Here is a 6,484-nt window from a genome sequence, read left to right as displayed (position 1 = left end):
TTACACCTGATAACAACACAAGTGACACCTGACAACAACACAAGTTACACCTGATAACAACACAAGTTACACCTGATAGCAACACAAGTTACACGTGATAACAACACAGGTTACACCTGATAGCAACACAAGCTACACCTGCTAGCAACACAAGTTACACCTGATAACAACACAAGTTACACCTGATAACAACACAGGTTACACCTGATAACAACACAAGTTACACCTGATAACAACACAAGTTACACCTGACAACAACACAAGTTACACCTGATAACACAAGTTACACCTGATAACAACACAGGTTATACCTGATAACAACACAAGTTACACCTGATAGCAACACAAGCTACACCTGCTAGCAACACAAGTTACACGTGATAACAACACAAGTTACACCTGATAACAACACAAGTTACACCTGATAACAACACAGGTTACACCTGATAACAACACAGGTTACACCTGACAACAACTCAGGTTACACCTGACAACAACACAGGTTACACCTGACAACAACACAGGTTACACCTGACAACAACACAGGTTACACCTGATAACAACACAGGTTACACCTGATAACAACACAAGTGACACCTGACAACAACACAAGCTACACCTGACAACAACACAGGTTACACCTGACAACAACACAGGTTACACCTGATAACAACACAAGTTACACCTGATAACAACACAAGTTACACCGGGTGGGCTTTCGTACCCTGACACGTTTATTATGCGAACACCTTATTTCAGCGATCCATTTATATATTTTTCATCGCTTTAAGGCCCAGGGGGCACGGGTGGCCCAGTCGTCTAAGGCGCCGCGATTCGCTGTGCAGAGTTGCGTCTCTTGGGCACGCCAGAAACCCATGATTGTGGGTTCGAATCCCGATTCGCCCCGATTATGTTTCTAGGTTTGTCAGCACCATACCCGTGCTCGTGGGTTTCATCGAAATGGTAAACGTCTGAGACCAGAATTACTTCGGGCTTTCCTCCCACATTAAGCTGAACGCCGCGACATAACTGGAATACTGTTAAAAGCGGCGTAAAACCCAACTCGCTTACTCACTCACTTTTAGGCCCAGTGGAATCTGTTGCGGCGGGAAACGTTATTCCCTGGGTTTGACGTTTCATGTATATTTGAGTTAAATAACTTTCCAGTGATTGACATCATGAGCATCGATCTACGATAACATACATCAGCCAAGTCAGTAAGCCTGACCACCCGATCCCGTTAGTCGCCTTTTACGACATGCATGGGTTGCTGAAGAGCTATTCTAACCCGGATCTTCACGTGTCTTTTGAGGAAGTAGTCTCGTTGATCTCATTTGCATTTTTATCGAATCGTGATACAAAGTTTATTTGTTTGGCGTATCAAATCGATAACACTATCCATTACATGACAGACAGTAGTGTTATAAGTGACATTTACCATAACCGAGAAACGGAAGGGTCAGTTTAACACTGCCATGTGCTGCCTCACTCGGCGCCTAACCATTGGTCTTTAAATTAAATGTATGGAAGACAATGTCAGCTCAAATACATATGTCCATATCGATTTATGAAAAGTAACTGTAACCTTTTAACTTTTTGTGATGAGTATGATATAGATATTATAGCAATTCTTTGTGACGTTCATGTTTCCTTCATTGATTCATGTGACGTTTATGTTTCCTTCACAGAACCACGTGACTTTCCCGATGCCGAAAACTACGTGACGTTCATGTTTCCTTCATAGTACCACGTGACGTTCCCGGCGCCGACAACTACGTGACGTTCATGTTTCCTTCACAGAACCACGTGACGTTCATGTTTCCTTCAGAGAACCACGTGAGGTTCTCGATGCCGACAAATACGTGACGTTCATGTTTCCTTCATAGAACCACGTAGGGTTCCCGATGCCGAAAACTACGTGACGTTCATGCTTCCCTCATAGTACCACGTGACGTTCCCGGCGCCGACAACTACGTGACGTTCATGTTTCCTTCAGAGAACCACGTGAGGTTCTCGATGCCGACAAATACGTGACGTTCATGTTTCCTTCATAGAACCACGTAGGGTTCCCGATGCCGAAAACTACGTGACGTTCATGTTTCCCTCATAGTACCACGTGACGTTCCCGGCGCCGACAACTACGTGACGTTCATGTTTCCTTCAGAGAACCACGTGAGGTTCTCGATGCCGACAAATACGTGACGTTCATGTTTCCTTCATAGAACCACGTAGGGTTCCCAATGCTGACAACTACGTGGCGTTATGTATCCTTCATAGAACCACGTGAGGTTCCTAATGCCGACAACTACGTGACGTTATGTTTCCTTCATAGTACAACGTGACGTTCCCGACGCCGACAACTACGTGACGTTCATGTTTCCTTCACAGAACCACGTGACGTTCATGTTTCCTTCACAGAACCACGTGACGTTCATGTTTCCTTCACAGAACCACGTGACGTTAATGTTTCCTTCACAGAACCACGTGTCGTTCATGTTTCCTTCATAGTACCACGTGACGTTCATGTTTCCTTCACAGAACCACGTGACGTTAATGTTTCCTTCACAGAACCACGTGTCGTTCATGTTTCCTTCATAGTACCACGTGACGTTCATGTTTCCTTCACAGAACCACGTGACGTTAATGTTTCCTTCACAGAACCACGTGTCGTTCATGTTTCCTTCATAGTACCACGTGACGTTCCCGACGCCGACAACATCGTGGCGTTCATGTTTCCTTCATAGAACCATATGACGTTAATGTTTCCTTCACAGAACCACGTGACGTTAATGTGTCCTTCACAGAACCACGTGTCGTTCATGTTTCCTTCATAGTACCACATGACGTTCCCGACGCCGACAACATCGTGGCGTTCATGTTTCCTTCATAGAACCATATGACGTTAATGTTTTCTTCACAGAACCACGTGACGTTCATGTTTCCTTCATAGAACCACGTGAGGTTCCTAATGCCGTCAACTACGTGACGTTATGTTTCCTTCATAGTACCACGTGACGTTCATGTTTCCTTCACAGAACCACGTGACGTTCATGTTTCTTCACAGAACCACGTGACGTTCATGTTTCCTTCAAAGAACCACGTGACGTTAATGTTTCCTTCACAGAACCACGTGTCGTTCATGTTTCCTTCATAGTACCACGTGACGTTCCCGACGCCGACAACATCGTGGCGTTCATGTTTCCTTCATAGAACCATATGACGTTAATGTTTCCTTCACAGAACCACGTGACGTTCATGTTTCCTTCATAGAACCATATGACGTTAATGTTTCCTTCACAGAACTACGTGACGTTCATGTTTCCTTCATATTACCAGTGACGTTCCCGACGCCGACAACATCGTGGCGTTCATGTTTCTTTCATAGAACCACGTGAGGTTCCTAATGCCGACAACTACGTGACGTTATGTTTCCTTCATAGTACAACGTGACGTTCCCGACGCCGACAACTACGTGACGTTCATGTTTCCTTCACAGAACCACGTGACGTTAATGTTTTCTTCACAGAACCACGTGACTTTCATGTTTCCTTCATTGTACCACGTGACGTTTCCGATGTCGACAACTACGTGACGTTCTTGTTTTTGCTACAGAATCACATGGTGTTCATGTTTTTTTCATATGATAATATGACGTTAACGATCGCTACAACTAAACTCACGGGCAAAAGAAACGCTTGCTTCTAATATTCGCATCTAATAAAGACATATGAAAATCTATGTCAACAGATATCATTTTATTTTACAGAAACAACAATAGACATCAGGTTTACGAACTCTGACAGCCACATGATGATATGTTCAGGAAAAATGAGCATTTTTGGAAGAGGTGTTTGAATGTCCATAATTCGATCATGTTCTTTTTCTTGTTGTCAAACAATAACACACCTGAAACTCACATTTAATCGTCAATATCGAGTGTGTCCACCTCTAGCACGTATGCACTCCCTGACACGACGTCGTACAGATGTTACCAGTCTCCTCACAATAGCTGGAGGGATGAGACGCCACTCTTCTTGCAGTGCCTGCGTCAAGGTCTGTCTGTCATGTGGGGGATTCTGACGTTGCCGAATTCGTCTCCCAAGATGGTCCCAGAGGTGTTCTATTGGATTCATGTCAGGGGATCGGGCTGGCCACGGGAGAACTTGTATGTTGCTTGCATTCAAAAAGTCTCTTGTAATACGTGCAGAATGTGGAGTGGGGTTATCCTGTTGAAACAGCGTTCTGGGATTATTCTGCAGGAATGGAAGTACGGCTGGTGTAAGGACCTGGTTGATATAGCCGTTAGCGTTGAGGTTACCATTTATAACCACCAGGTCGGTCTTGGTGTCACTGCAAATACCGCCCCAGATCATCACACTGCCAACGCCATGGTGGTGCACTTCCTGAACGCAGCAACGTGACGTGCGTTCGCCTCTACGCCGGTAAACTCGCAATCGGCCGTCAGCACTGAAAACCTGGAACCTACCCTCATCGGTAAACAGCACTCTGTCCCAATGTCGTCTTTGCCAGCGTTGCACTGTACGAGCCCACCTCAATCTGTTGAGTCTATGTTGTCGGGTCAAGGTCATTCCCCTCAAAGGTCGATAAGCTCTCAAACCAAAATGGCGGAGACGGCGGGCTACAGTCCTGCTCACGGTGTGTTGGAAAGCATTTTGTGCTGATGACGTCACAGTGAGGAATCTGTTACGTAGGTGCAACATACGCAAATAGCGGTCTTCGTTGGGCGTGGTTACTCGTGGTCTTCCACTTTGTGGTTTGTCTGATGTCCGGCCAGTATCTCTAGGCTCTCGATGGTGGTTTTGTGACAGTTCATGATTTCTGCAACTCTGGTCTGAGTTTCACCCATCTGCAACATTCCTATTGCTCTCTCTCGCTGCTCAGACGTCAAACGTGGCATTCTTGTAGGTGAAATCTAAACGATTCAATGCTACAGAAGGTTTCTGTGCACAATTTATACCTCAATCTAGCACGAAATTTTCCTTATGCATTTTGTACAAAAAGAGGAAAAAACGTATTTCTCCGAAAATCACGTGCTGCAGATTCGCCACGACCCCTAGGAAATAATTGGTGCGTTTGGCAGAATGTTTTCATATGGTATCGAATCATAGTTTTAGGTTTTGATCAAAACTGTGTCAACGTTTATAAAACCAGCGTTTCTTTTGCCCGTGAGTTTACATGAAGCTCGGGTTTCTTTCACAGGACCGCCTCCGTGGTCTAGTGGTAGAGCGTCCGCCCGGAGAGCGGAAGGTCCGGGGTTCGATCCCCAGCCGTGTCATATCAAAAGACGTTAAAAGATGGTACTTGTTGTTACCCTGTCTGGCGCTCGGCATTAAGGGGCTAAAACAAGGACTGGTCGGCTCGGAGTCAGTATACTGTGTCTGAGTGGGGTATTCATGTGTGCTAGCACTATAAATCGGCATCAGTCCGGACTAGTACAAGCAGCCACAAACACACACATACACGTGCTTGCTATATAAGTGCAATAATATTGGACGCGACGTTAAACCCCATTTCGCCTCACCTCACCACCTCACCTTTAACAGAACCTCCTTAATTACCTTGCTTTGTTATGGCCACATAACTTTCGTGTTTCCTTCGGAGAAATACGCGATATTGACCTTACCTCTATAGAACCACACGAGGTTCATGTTTCTTTCGGAGAAATACGCGATATTCACCTTACCTCTATAGAACCACACGAGGTTGATGTTTCTTTCGGAGAAATACGCGATATTCACCTTACCTCTATAGAACCACACGAGGTTCATATTTCTTTCGGAGAAATACGCGATATTCACCTTACCTCTATAGAACCACACGAGGTTCATATTTCTTTCGGAGAAATACGCGATATTCACCTTACCTCTATAGAACCACACGAGGTTCATATTTCTTTCGGAGAAATACGCGATATTCTACGTTGATCTTAATAGTATTACTATATTGCATGGTAATGCTAATTTTACAAAAATGACTAATCTAGATATCTTAAAATCGGTACATTCATACATGATACATACTTCATTCCAAAAGGTTCAAACTAAGTAAATCCCACAAATATATTAATCTTCTACTCTTTACACCAAACTGTGGTCCATGACCACTTGCTCTTGTTAACGTATTTAGTTTATCATCATGTATTGTTTTGTTTAATGCCTTCATGAATATATCTTGTACTGGAGAGTTACTAACATAAGCATTTTCGCTTGTTTACCGATCCAGATTCATTGAATACAAATAGCTTAAATGAAGCTGGAATATTGCTGAGTGCGGCGTTAAACAACAAACAAACATTTTGGCATATTAAGGCGATGTGATAACGGTACATAATGTCTTCCAGTCTTTGTGAGTGAGTGAGTGAGTGAGTGAGTGAGTGAGTGAGTATGGTTTTACGCCGCTTTTAGCAATATTCCAGCAATATCACGGCGGGTCCAGTCTTTGTTTATACCTCGAAGACCACCTT

The sequence above is a fragment of the Haliotis cracherodii genome, unplaced genomic scaffold (genome assembly GCF_022045235.1).
Source record: "Haliotis cracherodii isolate W230 unplaced genomic scaffold, xgHalCrac1.p SCAF_6, whole genome shotgun sequence".
Taxonomy (NCBI): Eukaryota; Metazoa; Mollusca; class Gastropoda; order Lepetellida; family Haliotidae; genus Haliotis; species Haliotis cracherodii.
Note: the sequence above shows the minus strand (reverse complement) of the source record.